Source organism: Populus euphratica, unplaced genomic scaffold (assembly GCF_000495115.2).
Source record: "Populus euphratica unplaced genomic scaffold, PopEup_1.0 scaffold3115.1, whole genome shotgun sequence".
Taxonomy (NCBI): Eukaryota; Viridiplantae; Streptophyta; class Magnoliopsida; order Malpighiales; family Salicaceae; genus Populus; species Populus euphratica.
Genome location: NW_011502948.1, coordinates 1 through 14,680, shown reverse-complemented (window position 1 = coordinate 14,680; position 14,680 = coordinate 1). Strand labels below are relative to the sequence as shown.

Sequence of the window (14,680 nt, the reverse complement as noted above, 5' to 3'; positions counted from 1 at the left end):
CTACATTTTAAATTTGAAATGGAACTGCATATATCAGAACAATGATAGCTATGCTTCGAAATTGCAAGGAACATTAAAATAAGCTCTGATGCCAGTTTTAAACGGGCCATTTCCTTAATACACCCAGATGTAAATGGATAAAAACTTGAAGCGATCTCTCTCTGCTTCCGCTGCTGTGGATAATAATAGCAACAAACAAATTAAAACACGGCTAATAAAGGCCAAACTGTATAATTTCTTGAATAACTGCAACACATAAACCAAAAACATACTAGATGTGAACTGAGAGTAAACTCGCAATAGATATTTAGAGGGTTGCTGGGAATGTAATAGTTATTTGATTTTTAAAGTATTTTTTTATTCATAAATATATGTTCACTGCATCTTGCTAGCTCAAGATAACATCAAACACCTCCTCATGGATCCTCCGGGGGGGAACAAGCACATTTTACCCCCTCTTGAACTCCCCACGAAGAATAACCTTTTCTGACTGATAAATCAACACCCACCAACTCCAAGCAGCGAAGAAGACCACGCTCAGATTCTTGAAGTAAAGCAATGCACCGTTCCGACTCACTGGATTACAAAAATTATCAATATTATTACATATAACAGTTAACTTGAGACAAAACAATACCAAAAAGGACATGGACGACAGCTAGGAAACAGAGAATAATATATGCGGATTGTATGATCGAGCAGAGCCAACTATATAACGTAGCATAGAGACACGTTCTGAACCAAAACACTGTATACAAATGGTTGTTTTAGCATGTGCTTTTATGTTAACAGTTGTCTTTAGGTGTTTAGGTGTCAGGAAGAAGACAAAAAACAAAACACCGACTCTCAAAGTAGGACATGCGAATACTGTCATTTTTACTTCTTTTTTATGAGTATATATGCATGTCGAGTCTGGCCTGATGATAATAAATCTATCTGCAACATTTACAAACATAGTAATCAGGTTCTTCAGAGATTGAGCTAAACATCATCGTGTATAATAATCGGCAGCATGCAGTGTATAACTCCACAGAGAATTGTTGATCTGCAACAAAGGAATTCATGCCTGCCACAGGATTATGATCTTGGTTGTCCTAGAACAAGGAATTAGATAAAGCTGGATCTTCAGAAATTATCAGTTGATCAAAATCTTGAAAAATTGCCGCTGGTATACGTAAAGACTGTGCCACATGCCTGGAATCCATTTGAAATAAAGCCCGTTTTCCAGAAACTCTAGTTAGAACCTCAACACACACAAGAATGACTGCTCCTGGGTCCGGTCCTTTGTCCCTATCACTGCCCATTGCTATCCCATAGAAAATTAATGGACTTTGCACATGTAGAATTATGTTGAACAAAGCAGCCACTGAAAACTCAAAGTTCCTTTTAACAACATTTAAACTTTTATGACCTGTGTAGCAAGTAGATGGTTAGAATAACAATCTGCAATTACAAGAGAAAAATTTTTGGACATCATTATGCAATGTACCAATCCCCGTTAGCAGAATGGTAGATGGCCTGTTTAGCAAGCAGGGAGAATCGGGTTTGACTTCCTAAAAAGAAAAAAAGAAAAAATCATTACTCAATATACAGCAGTCAGGAAATCAGAATATTACCTGAAACACGTTCCAGAACCAGATCCAAGCAGTCAATGCCGCTGCAACAGTTGAAGATACCTTACCACCATCTACATTCCCAGTATTAATCTCATAAACTATTGGGCAGCCTTCATGGACTCCAACCAGTGCTCTCTCTATATAGCTTGTATTGCAGACAAAAGATGCAACTCTGATGGTGTTCTTATCATACTTTTGAATGACATTCTTAACCTAGCTTTAAATTCATCTAAATGGTACGGATAAGAAAGAGATGCTGATCCTATATTACTGTGGAGTGTCTTAGTGCTTGGTTCTTTATCGCGAGAAGCCAGAGTAGCTTCTTTCCCCTGTAAAGATACGCATTTTCCTAAGGCCTTCAAGAGTAACACTGTAGCTTTGCATATGCATTTCTAGTCAAGTAGGATTCTTTATGGGAAAATGATTCCCTAACTCTTGCAGATACTTCAGAACACCATCTAACCAAACAAAAGAGAATGGTTTTGGCACCTCAGTGCCATCTACTAACTTCAAGAGCAAGACTTGAGATATGCCAATAAAACTTGGCACCATGCTAGACAAAAAGAGAGTACACATAGTCTGTAAATTGAGCCTCAGAATAGCTGAAACAGCAATTAATAGCTGCCTGATGAGTACTGCCGCCTTAGGAAGATTACCTTTTAGAAAACATTGCAACCAATCCTTTTTTAATGGTTGACATTCATATGAGTCAAGCTTACATAGAACGCTGGCAATAGTAGAACTATTATCCGGCTGTGAACTATGTTTATCTACAGTAGCTTTCCGGGAGTCACCCGAACCCAGTATAATGCTGCTATCATTAGACTTTACAGAATTTCGAGCATCATATAAATGTTCAGGTTGGTGATCATCCTCAACAAGCAGTATGTGGAAGGCAAAACAAATAAAATCAGCGAACACATTTATTAACAATACTCTAAAATATACGTGGAAAGTACTATAATTTTTTTTTTGTATTTTTTTTCCATTCCTCACATGTTTTTTTCTATCAAAATTATTATTATTTTTTTATTATTTTTATTTTTTTCAAAATTTAACTATTAAACTGGTTGAGAATTTAACTTTATAGTTTTTTTCTTTGAAACATTGTCGATTATTATAGTATTTCTCTATATAGTTTTTGCTTTATTACAATATTTTTCTACATGTTTTTTTTCTAAAATTATTTTTGTTGAATTTATTTTTTTAATAATAAGATGATTAATAATTTAGTTTTGTGATTTTTTTCTTTAAATATTTTGGATTGCTATAGTGTTTCTCCACATGATTTTTATGTATTTTTATGATTTTCTCCAAAATTATCTTTGTCAAATTTATTTTTTTAATATTGAATTGGTTAAGAATTACAACTGTAATTTTTCTCATAAAATATTGTGAAATGCTATAATGTTTCTCTATATAGGTTTTTTTTATGATTTTTTTTTAAAACTATCTTTGTTGCTTCTATTTTTTTTAATATTAAATTGGTTAAGAATTTAACTTTGTATCTTTTTCTTTGAAACATTGTGAATTGCTATAGTCATTCCCCACATATTTTTTTTGTTATGAATTTTTTTAAAGTTATCTTTATTAATTTTATTTTTTAATATTGAGTTGCTTGAAAATTATAATTTTATATTCCCTCATAAAACACGGTAGATTACCACAATGTTTTTTATATGATTTTTTTTTATTTTTTATGTTTTTTATCTAAATTTATTTTTATAGTTTTTTCTTAAAAAATTATAAATTGCAACAATTTTTTTTATATATTTTTTTATTATTTTTTTTATAAGTTCACGTAACAAAAACATACATGCTATAAGCCCACGTCAACACAGCATCCAGTACCATGACTAATTTTTGAGATGGGTTCAGATTTCCATGTCAGCAGCTTCACCTTATAATCACTATCTGTTGCATTTGTGTGGTCCAACGCAGATGCTAGGCCCCACATGAATCCACAAAAGCAAGAAACTATCGAAGATAAGTTGTTCCAATCAACAACATCAATTTCATTTCCCGCGTTCTTAAAAATATCATCTTTCAAAGAAATAATCAAGTCTTGTGTCTATTCCTCCAAACTTTCAGCGATAATGATAACACTTTTCCAGCTTTCGAAGTCATTGGAGGTATCCAAACATGGATTAGACTTGTTCACACTGCTCTGTTCCTGAGCAACATCAGAATTGGGTAGCTCTGTGCAAGGTTTCTTAGCAATTATGGAGTCAACTGCACCAGTACATTGATATTTGCTCAGAGTTAGGAACACATATGATGGACATCGATTCGGAAAGCCTAATACAGAACGTACATCCTCAGACAGAATAGGAATGAGTGAGGATTGTGTAGTTCCAATTTTCTCCTCACAGCACGCCATAATTAAGTATTTCAGGGCCTTCCGGCAGGTCACCAGCAACCTTGATAGCCCAGACTGTTCACGTGAGAAGAATGAGTCCCCGCATTCTAACAGGTGGCCAATCACAAACCTGAAATGTAGATATCACACAAAGGTAGAACTTAAGCATACGTTACATCATACCAAGTACATGTATCAACAGAAACTTCAAACTAATTACTGCAAGCACACATCATTGCATATAATCAAGGACACAGAGATGGTGCGTGTGTGTGTGTGTGGGGGGGGGGGGGGGGGTGTTGTTTCATCTTTGCATATATGTAGACAACAGATGGGTGAAACTTAAGCATATTTTGCATGATACAAAGTATATGTATCAACAGAAACTTCAAGCGAAAGTAAGACTAATTACTGCAAGTGCAAACCATTACATATACTTCCAAGGGCACGGAGAGGGGAATGGAGGGTTAGTGAGGGCCTGAGGTTTGCATTTCATTTTTGGATACATGCTGGCTTTACTCCAAACTAGTGGACATCACAATTTTAACATGTGCAACGTGCAGGACAATAACGAGAGAGTTTTTTATTCATCTACTGTGCTATCATGCGGAAAACCTACATAAACAATCTGCGTATGCTTGCTCGAATCAAACATAGATAGAAGACACGTTGAAGCATAGCGGTTTGGAAATGATGAGGGGCACAATTTTACCTTTCAGGATTGAGTGTGCAAGTGACATAAAGTGAGAATGATTTTGAATTAACATATCCTTTTGGCATCCAACACAAAAGCCTGGGCAAACTTTGACAGGCTGTAAATTTCATGATGGCCAATTCTCTGGAAATATCTGCAGGCATTTCAGACAATAAATGGGAAATCGGTTTCCCCACTGCAATCTCATCACATGTGGAGGATTTTCTGCCTGAAACAACATATGAGTTTTCAAGTGCACTTAAATCCTCTTGCCATTTAGGTGAAGCGTTCAGTTCGGTGTCCCCAAATAGTGGCAGGACTGATTTCTCCAATAAATTGCAAAACCTTGATGCCAAATGCCTGCGAACAAACTATGAAAAGAGGCAGTTTCAACACTATGAAAAACAACAGTTGGCTTCAGAACTGAATGTTTGTATTATGATGTGTGCATTCACATGAGAAGCAGGGGGATTGTATGTAAAATTGCCCCTTAATTACTTTATGTTCATACAGAAGAGAATCGGACAGAAGTTCTGCTGAGATTTAATGAAAAGAAATTTTATTCAGGATACCAGTTTCATTTGTATGATGCCTTTCCCCCTCTGTACAGCCTTTTGTTATAGATGGAAGAGATAAGGATTGCATGCTTGGGGAACATCTTCAACTTCTTCTAACTAGCATGAATGGACCATATACTGATATTTCGGCAAATAATCCCCCAAATTGCAGCAGGCAATGACTTCTCATTCACGGGACAGACATCCAAAACCCATTTATCACTTCCATGCAGAGCTTGGTTGCAGGTATCTAGACAATTTCCAGCTTTGGAAGAGTAGACTGCAAGTTGTTTATTAATCAATAATGAGAGGTAACTCATCACGAACCCAGTAAGATCTGCTGCCTCCTGCTTCACAGTGGTAATGTGTTTGTTCCACTTTCTGCTCCTTTTGCGGTACAGTGATGAGCCAGCATCATCAAGCAACTTGAATCGGACAATATTTGTTGTGCATGGACCGAAAACAAATATAAATAAAATATAAACAAGTAGATTTATGTAGTTTTTCAAAATTAATACGTCTATAAAAATAGCAAATTATATATTATTAAAGAAATAATATAAAAACTTAACTCAGCCCCACACAATCCAAAAAAACCTAGTGTTTCATTTTTATATTCAATGTTTTTCTTAAATATGCTATTTCTCATTTTTTCAAGTACATTTGCATTGCTCTCTCTTTATCTTTATTTATAAAAAAAATAAAAGTTTCAGTAGCAATTAATAATTACCAAACAACTACTGACTACTATAAAATATTTAGTTGACTTTAGTGTACTTTTCATGAGTGATGGTGGGTGAAAAAATGTTGACATAAAATTGCTACAATATTATCATTGCTTTACCGCATGTACTCTGAAGACTTTATCTGCCTGTTCAAATCAACAAGCTTCTGAAGAACCATAGTATGCAATACATAAATTAGAGGACAGCAATCTGCCATGCTTCCCTGAAGATAAATAGAAGAAACAGATTATTTAATGGCAGGCAGAGAGGCTGAAGGTTGGACAATCCAAAAAAAAATAGCCCCCATCTGTCCAACCAGTTTTTCCCATCCAACCCCACGCAGAATATGCTGTAAATGGATCTCTCATTACCGTTGACTTCTTTCTTGATACATCTGGAGATACAAGGGCGACTGCTTGCCTGTATAAGCTTCGGCAGGACATGTACATACGAGAAAAGAACACAAGTACCCAGTGGGTGGACGCACCAAATTTCAGCATATCAGCTGTGTTTCCAGCAAGCCTGACATCAGATGTTCTTCCTGTCACAGAAGAGATGAACTCATTGACACTCTCTGGCTCCAGTCCAACCATAATGCTAATGTAAGGACGGATTACAGCCATCAAGTCCTTTATAGTCCGTCCAACAATGCTGCTGTTCCCGACTGTGATATTCAGTGAATCTAGCATCAGTACAATCCTCTTCCAAAAAGTTCCACTTGCAAATCAAAACCATGCATGCTGCAATTCACACTTGATTCACCAAACACTTCCCCGTCTCCCAATGAGCAAGTACTCTTCATCCATTCAATAGATTCTGATAGATCTACTGTTAACTGACGAATACATTGGCTCGCCTGCCCTTCTGGAATGGAGCATATATCCTTACGGATGGCTAGTTTAAACTCATGAGAGCACAACAACGTTTCAACTGCTTTTGCATATGATGCGTGTCTGAAAGAATTGCTGAATCCTATTCTATTATAATTCAGCTCATCATCATCATCATCATCATCATCATCATCATCATCATCATCATCATCATCATCATCATCATCATCATCATCAAAGTTAAGGTCTCTAGTTAATAGAGTTAATTGGTTTGCAAATGACAAGATAGCATTGTAAACCTTCTTCAAGAAATTAAGGCCAAGCTCCTGTAGCAAATTGTCAACATAACATTTTTATCAACATTTTTTCTCAACCACCATCAACCACTTCCAACCACCATTCAACTACCATTAACCACCCTCAACAACCCTCAACCAAGTTGCCAAGGCTCTCCTATAAATAGAGATAAAGAGAGAGCAATGTAATAAGTGTAGAAAAAGTGTGGTAAGAGCAAAAGTGTGAAAGTGTGGTGAGTGCAACTGTGAGAGTGAGAAAATACAGATTTAAGAGAAACACCGAGTGTAAGAGTGAAACACCGGGTTAAGTGGGATTGTACTGAGTTGAGTTGAGTGTTTGTATCATTCCTCCAATAATATACAATCTACTGCCTCCGTGGACGTACCCGATTTTGGGGAACCACGTAAATCTATTGTTTGTGTTTTATTTGTGTTTGCTTTCGGTCCAGTATGCGCAACAAATTGGTATCAGAGCATTAGGGAAGCTTGAACACTGAAAAAAACACGTTTTTTCAGCTCTCTGTTCAAAGTTGCAGAATTTTCAAAGTTCTCAGATCTCGATTTTGACCACCTATGGAGATTCCTCTCATCGGTACGAGTCCGACGATATAAAGATCATCAAAATCAGAGTTGAAACGAGCCCTGTAGAGCTCGCCGAAGTTTCGCCGGAAATCTGCCGGAAAAACCAGACAGTGTCGGAAATCTCACCTGAGAAGACAGCCACGTCATCCGACACGTGGCGCTGAGTCACCATCCACATCATCAACAGAGGGTCCACATTGCCATGTCATCAGACACATCATCTAACAGTGACAGAATATTCTCTTGACAGAATAAGAATATTCCGTTGACAGTAAGAGAATATTCCGTGACAGAATATTCTTCATCAGAGACAGAATATTCCTTCCCTGAGTTAACTCGGTCAGATTGATTTTTTGGCCAACTCAGTGATTTTTTGACCGGTTTTAGGCCGAGTCAAGTTGGTTCCTAGCATTTTCAACCATTCCGGACGCAACCGTGGTGTCCGTTTTGTGAAACAGCACACCGAAGTTACTGTTTTGGCTCTTTTGAGCATAAAAGTGCATGTTTTAACAATTTCGGGAGCCTATTTGTAATCCAAAGACGTCCTAATGGCTGATATTTTAGAAGAAAGATTAGTGGAAAATGCTAGTATACCTCCACAATATATCCCGGTATCGAGTACCAAATTTGAGGTGGAGAAGTTTGATGGGAAGGGTAATTTTGGCATGTGGAAATGTGAAGTCATGGATATGCTTGTCCAAATGAATTTGGATTTCACTCTAGAAGATAAACCGGAGGATTTGGATGATAAAAGCTGGGAAAGGATAAATCGGTTAGCTTGCAGTTCCATCCGACTTTGTCTTGTAAAGGATCAGAAGTATGCCTTTTCAGAACAAAACTCTGCAAAGGAATTATGGCAAGCTCTGGAGGATAAATTTATGAAGAAGAGTATAGAGAATCGTCTCTACTTGAAGAAAAGGATCTTCCGCTTTCAGCACAAAAAAGGTACTTCTATGAATGAGCATCTGAATGATTTCAATAAAATGATAGCTGATTTGAAGAATTTAGATGTGGAAATTGATGATGAAGATAAAGCTCTGTTGTTATTGAATTCACTGCCTGACACATATGAACATCTCGTCACCACTTTACTGTATGGTAAAGAAAAGATTAAATTCATTGATGTGTCCAATGCTTTGGTGAACAATGAGTACCGGAAGAAGGATCAAATTGTTCACAAGGAGTCAACTTCAGAAGCATTGACAGTTAGAGGCAGAATAAACCCTAGAAGATTTCGAGGGCAAGGGAGATCTTGCTCAAAATCCAGAGGAGAATCATCAAACAGACGATATCTTGCAAAAGATGAGTGTGCCTTTTGTCATAAAAAGGGGCACTGGAAGAAAGATTGTCCGATCAAGGGCAATAAGGAAAAAGATGAACCAACTGTGAACGTTGCACGAGATGAGGATGAACGAGACTCTGCATTCATGGTCTCATCACCAGAAAACCATTCTGGTGAATGGATTCTTGATTCTGCATGTTCCTATCACATGTGCCCTAACAAGCACTTATTCTCAAGACTCGAGGAATTCGATGGAGGAGTTGTGTTGATGGGTAATGATGATGTTTGTGAGATCAAAGGGATTGGGACTATCCATCTGAAGATGCATAATGGGGTAGTCAAGACACTGATAGAGGTACGGTATGTACCTGACCTGAAGAAAAATCTCTTCTCACTTGGAGTCCTAGAATCCAATGCTTATAAGATTATCATGCATGGTGGAGTCTTGAGAGCAATCCGTGGTGCATTAGTTGTCTTAAGAGGCACGAGGAAAGGAAACTTATATTTCCTGGATGGATCTACTATTACCGGTACAACAGCTGTTTCCAAAAGCATAGAAGATGATGAAGCAGATAATTCCAGACTTTGGCACATGCGCTTAGGGCATGCTGGTGAAAAGGCTTTGCAAGGATTGATCAAGCAAGGTCTATTAAAAGGCGCCAAGACTGGGAAGCATGAGTTTTGTGAGCATTGTGTTCTTGGAAAACAGACAAGAGTCAAGTTTGGCACTGCGGTACACAATACAAAAGGGATTCTTGATTATGTTCACACAGACGTATGGGGACCTTCAAAGAATGAATCTCTTGGAGGTAATCGTTGGTTTGTTACTTTTATTGATGATTTCTCAAGACGAGTATGGGTATACATGATGAAACACAAGGATGAGGTCCTTGATATCTTTCTGAAATGGAAGAAAATGGTGGAGACTCAAACGGGAAGGAGAGTTAAGACTCTTCGGTCAGATAATGGTGGTGAGTACACTTCAGATCCTTTCTTTAAAGTTTGCCAGGATGAAGGGATCAAGCAACATTTTACTGTGCGCAAAACACCACAACAAAATGGAGTAGCAGAACGCATGAATCGCACAATGGTAGAGAAAGTACGATGTATGCTATCACATTCAGGACTAAACAAAGTGTTCTGGGGCGAGGCATTAAGCTATGCTCGTCATATTGTTAACCGGTTACCTTCAGCAGCATTAAATGGAAGAACCCCTTTAGAGGTATGGTCAGGCTCTCCTGCAAATGATTATGACTCTATGCGTATATTTGGTTGCTCAGCATATTATCATGTTACTGAGTCCAAGCTAGATCCTAGAGCCAAGAAAGCTATATTTTTGGGCTTTAGTGGAGGAGTAAAAGGTTACAGACTCTGGTGTTCTAAATCAAAGAAAGTGATTTTGAGTAGAGATGTCACTTTTGATGAGTCTGGCATGTTACAGCAAGAGAAATCACAGGAGAAGGAAAAACAGTCTAGTGATGCACAACAGGTGGAGTTGGAGACTTCAGTCATTCCTATAAAGACTGTTCAGACAATCTCTACTGAAGGAGATTCAGATGAAAGTTCAGATGAAGAGGATGCAACAACTTCAACAACCACACAACAATAATCCATTGCAACGAGTAAACCGAAAAGAGTTATCAAGAAACCTGCTCCGTATTGTAACATAGTGGCTTATGCACTTCCGGTGATTGATGACGGAATCCCCTGCACCTACAAAGAAGCAGTACAGAGTGTAGAAAGTGCAAAATGGAAAGAGGCAATGGATGAAGAGATGAAATCTCTCCACAAGAATCAGACTTGGGATTTGGTACAACTCCCTAAGGAAAAGAAGACAATTGGTTGCAAGTGGGTATATGCTAAGAAGGAAGGTAATCCAGGAAAAGACAACATCCGTTTCAAAGCAAGATTGGTAGCAAAAGGCTATGCTCAGAAGGAGGGGATAGATTATAATGAGGTATTCTCCCCAGTTGTTAAGCATTCATCAATTCGTATTCTGCTAGCCTTGGTTGCACAGTTTGATTTGGAGTTAGCCCAACTTGATGTGAAAACTGCCTTCCTACATGGAGATTTGGAAGAGGAAATTTACATGTCTCAGCCAGATGGTTTCAAAGTCACTGGGAAAGAGAATTGGGCTTGTAAACTGAAGAAGTCACTGTATGGATTGAAACAATCTCCTCGCCAGTGGTATAAGCGATTTGACAAGTTCATGATAGAACATGGATACACACGGAGTCAGTTTGATCATTGTGTATATTTTTGCAAACTTCTTGATGGTTCTTTCATCTATTTGCTCTTATATGTGGATGATATGTTGATTGCATCAAAGAGCAAAGTGGAGATTGACAGACTGAAAGCTCAACTGAGAACTGAGTTTGAAATGAAGGACCTTGGAGAAGCTAAGAAGATTCTTGGCATGGAGATTCAAAGAGACAAAAGAAAAGGCACAATATGTTTGACACAGACCCAATACTTGAAGAAAATTCTAAAGAGATTTGGGGTAGATGGTAAGACCAAGCCTGTAAGTACACCTCTAGCTCCTCATTTTAAGCTAAGTGCTTCAATGTCTCCACGTACAGAGGAAGAGCGCAAGCATATGGTTCAAATTCTGTATGCAAATGCAGTTGGTGCATTAATGTATGCAATGGCTTGTACGAGACCAGATATTTCACATGCAGTCAGTATGGTGAGCAGGTATATGCATGATCCGGGAAAGGGTCACTGACAGGCAGTTAAGTGGATTCTACGGTACATTCATGGCACAACTGATATTGGTTTGAAGTTTGAGAGGGATGATAGACTCGAACAAAATTTAGTTGGTTATGTCGATTCGGACTATGCTGGTGACTTAGACAAGCGTCGTTCCACAACAGGCTATGTGTTTACACTTGCTAAAGGGCCTGTAAGTTGGAGGTCAACTTTACAATCAACAGTAGCTTTGTCAACAACTGAGGCAGAGTACATGGCAGTAACAGAAGCTTTCAAGGAAGCTATTTGGTTACATGGGTTGATTGAAGATTTGGGAATTGTTCAAGAGCACGTGAATGTCCATTGTGATAATCAAAGTGCTATTTGTCTTGCAAAGAATCAGGTTCATCATTCCCGCACCAAGCACATCGATGTTCGATTTCATTTTGTTCGAGAAATTATGGATGAAGGGGATATTCTGCTACAGAAGATTGGTACCGCAGATAATCCAGCTGACATGCTCACAAAATGTGTCTCAGGGATCAAGTTCCAACATTGTTTGGACTTGGTCAACATCTCTCAGTGTTGAGCACCTTCAGGGTGCAACGCCATATGGCGCATTAGAGGCAGCATTGATTGATCACAAGGATTGGATGGAAAAATCTTGCCAAGGTGGAGATTTGTAGCAAATTGTCAACATAACATTTTTGTCAACATTTTTTCTCAACCACCATCAACCACCCTCTCCTTTAACAACCACTTCCAACCACCATTCAACCACCATTAACCACCCTCAACCAAGTTGTCAAGGCTCTCCTATAAATAGAGATAAAGAGAGAGCAATGTAATAAGTGTAGAAAAAGTGTGGTAAGAGCAAAAGGGTGAAAGTGTGGTGAGTGCAACTGTGAGAGTGAGAAAATACAGATTTGAGAGAAACACCGAGTGTAAGAGTGAAACACCGGGTTAAGTGGGATTGTACTGAGTTGAGTTGAGTGTTTGTATCATTCCTCCAATAATATACAATCTGCTGCCTCCGTGGACGTACCTGATTTTGGGGAACCACGTAAATCTATTGTTTGTATTTTATTTGTGTTTGCTTTCGATCCAGTATGCGCAACAGCTCCTTCAGATATATCCTCTGTTTTTATGTATAGCTTTTCAAGCAAAAAGCAGGCTAGTAGATTATTGGTAGATTTCATTGTGCAGTGAACATCCAACAATAGAGGCTTGACTTCCAATTTATATTGAAGGTAGCCATTCATCTCACGCAAAAGAGGCTCTGTAATCTGTACAAAAGAACTGAAAAGTGATTTTCTTTTTTCTGCATTTAAATTACTGGGTCCATAACTGGTGTCTGAGGGTGTACTCCTATTTTTTTTTTCTCTTCTAAATTTTAAATTTCCATTAAATAAATACTTCGTCAGGGCTTGATATGGAGAAAGAGAAAGAGAAATAACAAACTTAATACATCATAAACATAAAAATAAAAAGGAACTAAAATAATTTCTTTGAGGGATAGATTCTTTATTTTTTTGGGGCTTGATAAATCATTATAAGTTGATGGGCTAAGCAACTATCCATTATCGATAAATCTCATCATGTGAAAAGGTTCGTCGAAAGTTGATGGGCCAAGCAAGCTTCCCTCTTGCTCATCGTCGTTATTCAAATCGCAGAAAGGCAGAGGTTGGTCTGAAAGTTAAGGGAGGCCTATGGAGGCCGCGAGTCCGGGAGATCCTAATTTCGCCGACCTTCCAAGTTCTCAGGAATATTTTGATTTCTAACGCACATAAAATCTATATTTTACTCTCTAGCTTAGTTTGCTTGAGTGAGAATTTCATGCTAATCAACCTCCTCTGCCAAGAATTATAGTCTTTCCACTAGTGGATGATATGTCTCTGGTTAAAGAATTAATGCTTCCTAATCACACACGCACAGCAAAAACCCTGCAAGAAGACTATTTCCATCCGAATTTGCAATGGTCACTGCTTTGATGGGGTGTTTTATACATTCACAGTGACATTACTTTTCCAAACCAAAGGCTTCTTATATGTTTTCCAATCCCTGCAAGAAGGCTTGCCATATGTTTTCCACGATAGATGTTGTAAATATTTCCTCTTATGATGTATAGCGTGTAACATATTTCCCATTCCATATCGCTGCACATTGAGAGTATCATGTATTTTTACAAGTTTCATGATATTCAAGCTGTAGTTATTGAATATTTATAGCATAGAAGAGAGGTGAACGTAAAACAAAGGGGGAATTGGTAGAGAGAGAAAAAAATGTATATTTTTTTTCAGTATGTAATTTTCTTTTTATCTATCTCTCTTTTATTTTATAATTACCCCATAATTATAACTTGAATACCGTGAATCTCTCCCCACAATGTTTTGTAATTAAATGATCACTGTTATTCTATTATAATGTCCTTGCATTTTTCTTGTAGTTTCCATGATGACTGACTTGTGTAATTTTAAAAATGAATCTTGTGAATAGTCACTATCATGATGTAATTGTTGGAATGGCTTATAAAACATGTAATCAGTGTTTTTAATTTGGTCTAATTACAGTGATATTGAACACACACTTGAGATTAAAATCATGTTGAATTTAATTTATATTCGAATATAATTGCTTTAATATGAGATAATAAACATGTTTTGAAAAACAAATTCAATATTAGTGAAAAAATATTCTTAAATAACCTTTGGATAACAAAAATCTCAAACTCAAAATAGCTATAAACTCAAAATAGCTATGTAGATGGACTCAAAACTTAGATTTGATTAATAAAATATATTTACTGTTAAGTACGTGTTTTTTTTTTTATATATAATTTCTTATAGTCTCCACATATCTTGGTATACGAATCAATATATTAATTATGTGTGCGGGAATAAATGTAATTATGAATAATTTATGAACTATAAACATTTATTAATATGAACATTCATAAATCATGGACATTAAATATTCATGAATTATAAAGATTCATAGCTCGCAATTAATATTTTGGATCTCAAGTCCGATAAACTAGTATCTTGGATAAGT

General features: G+C 37.2%; 1 pseudogene; it reads right to left on the bottom strand.

The window, feature by feature from the left end:
- Positions 1–416: 416 nt before the first annotated feature.
- Positions 417–3,996, bottom strand: LOC105119570 (uncharacterized; annotated as a pseudogene).
- Between the last annotated feature and the right edge of the window lie 10,684 nt (positions 3,997–14,680).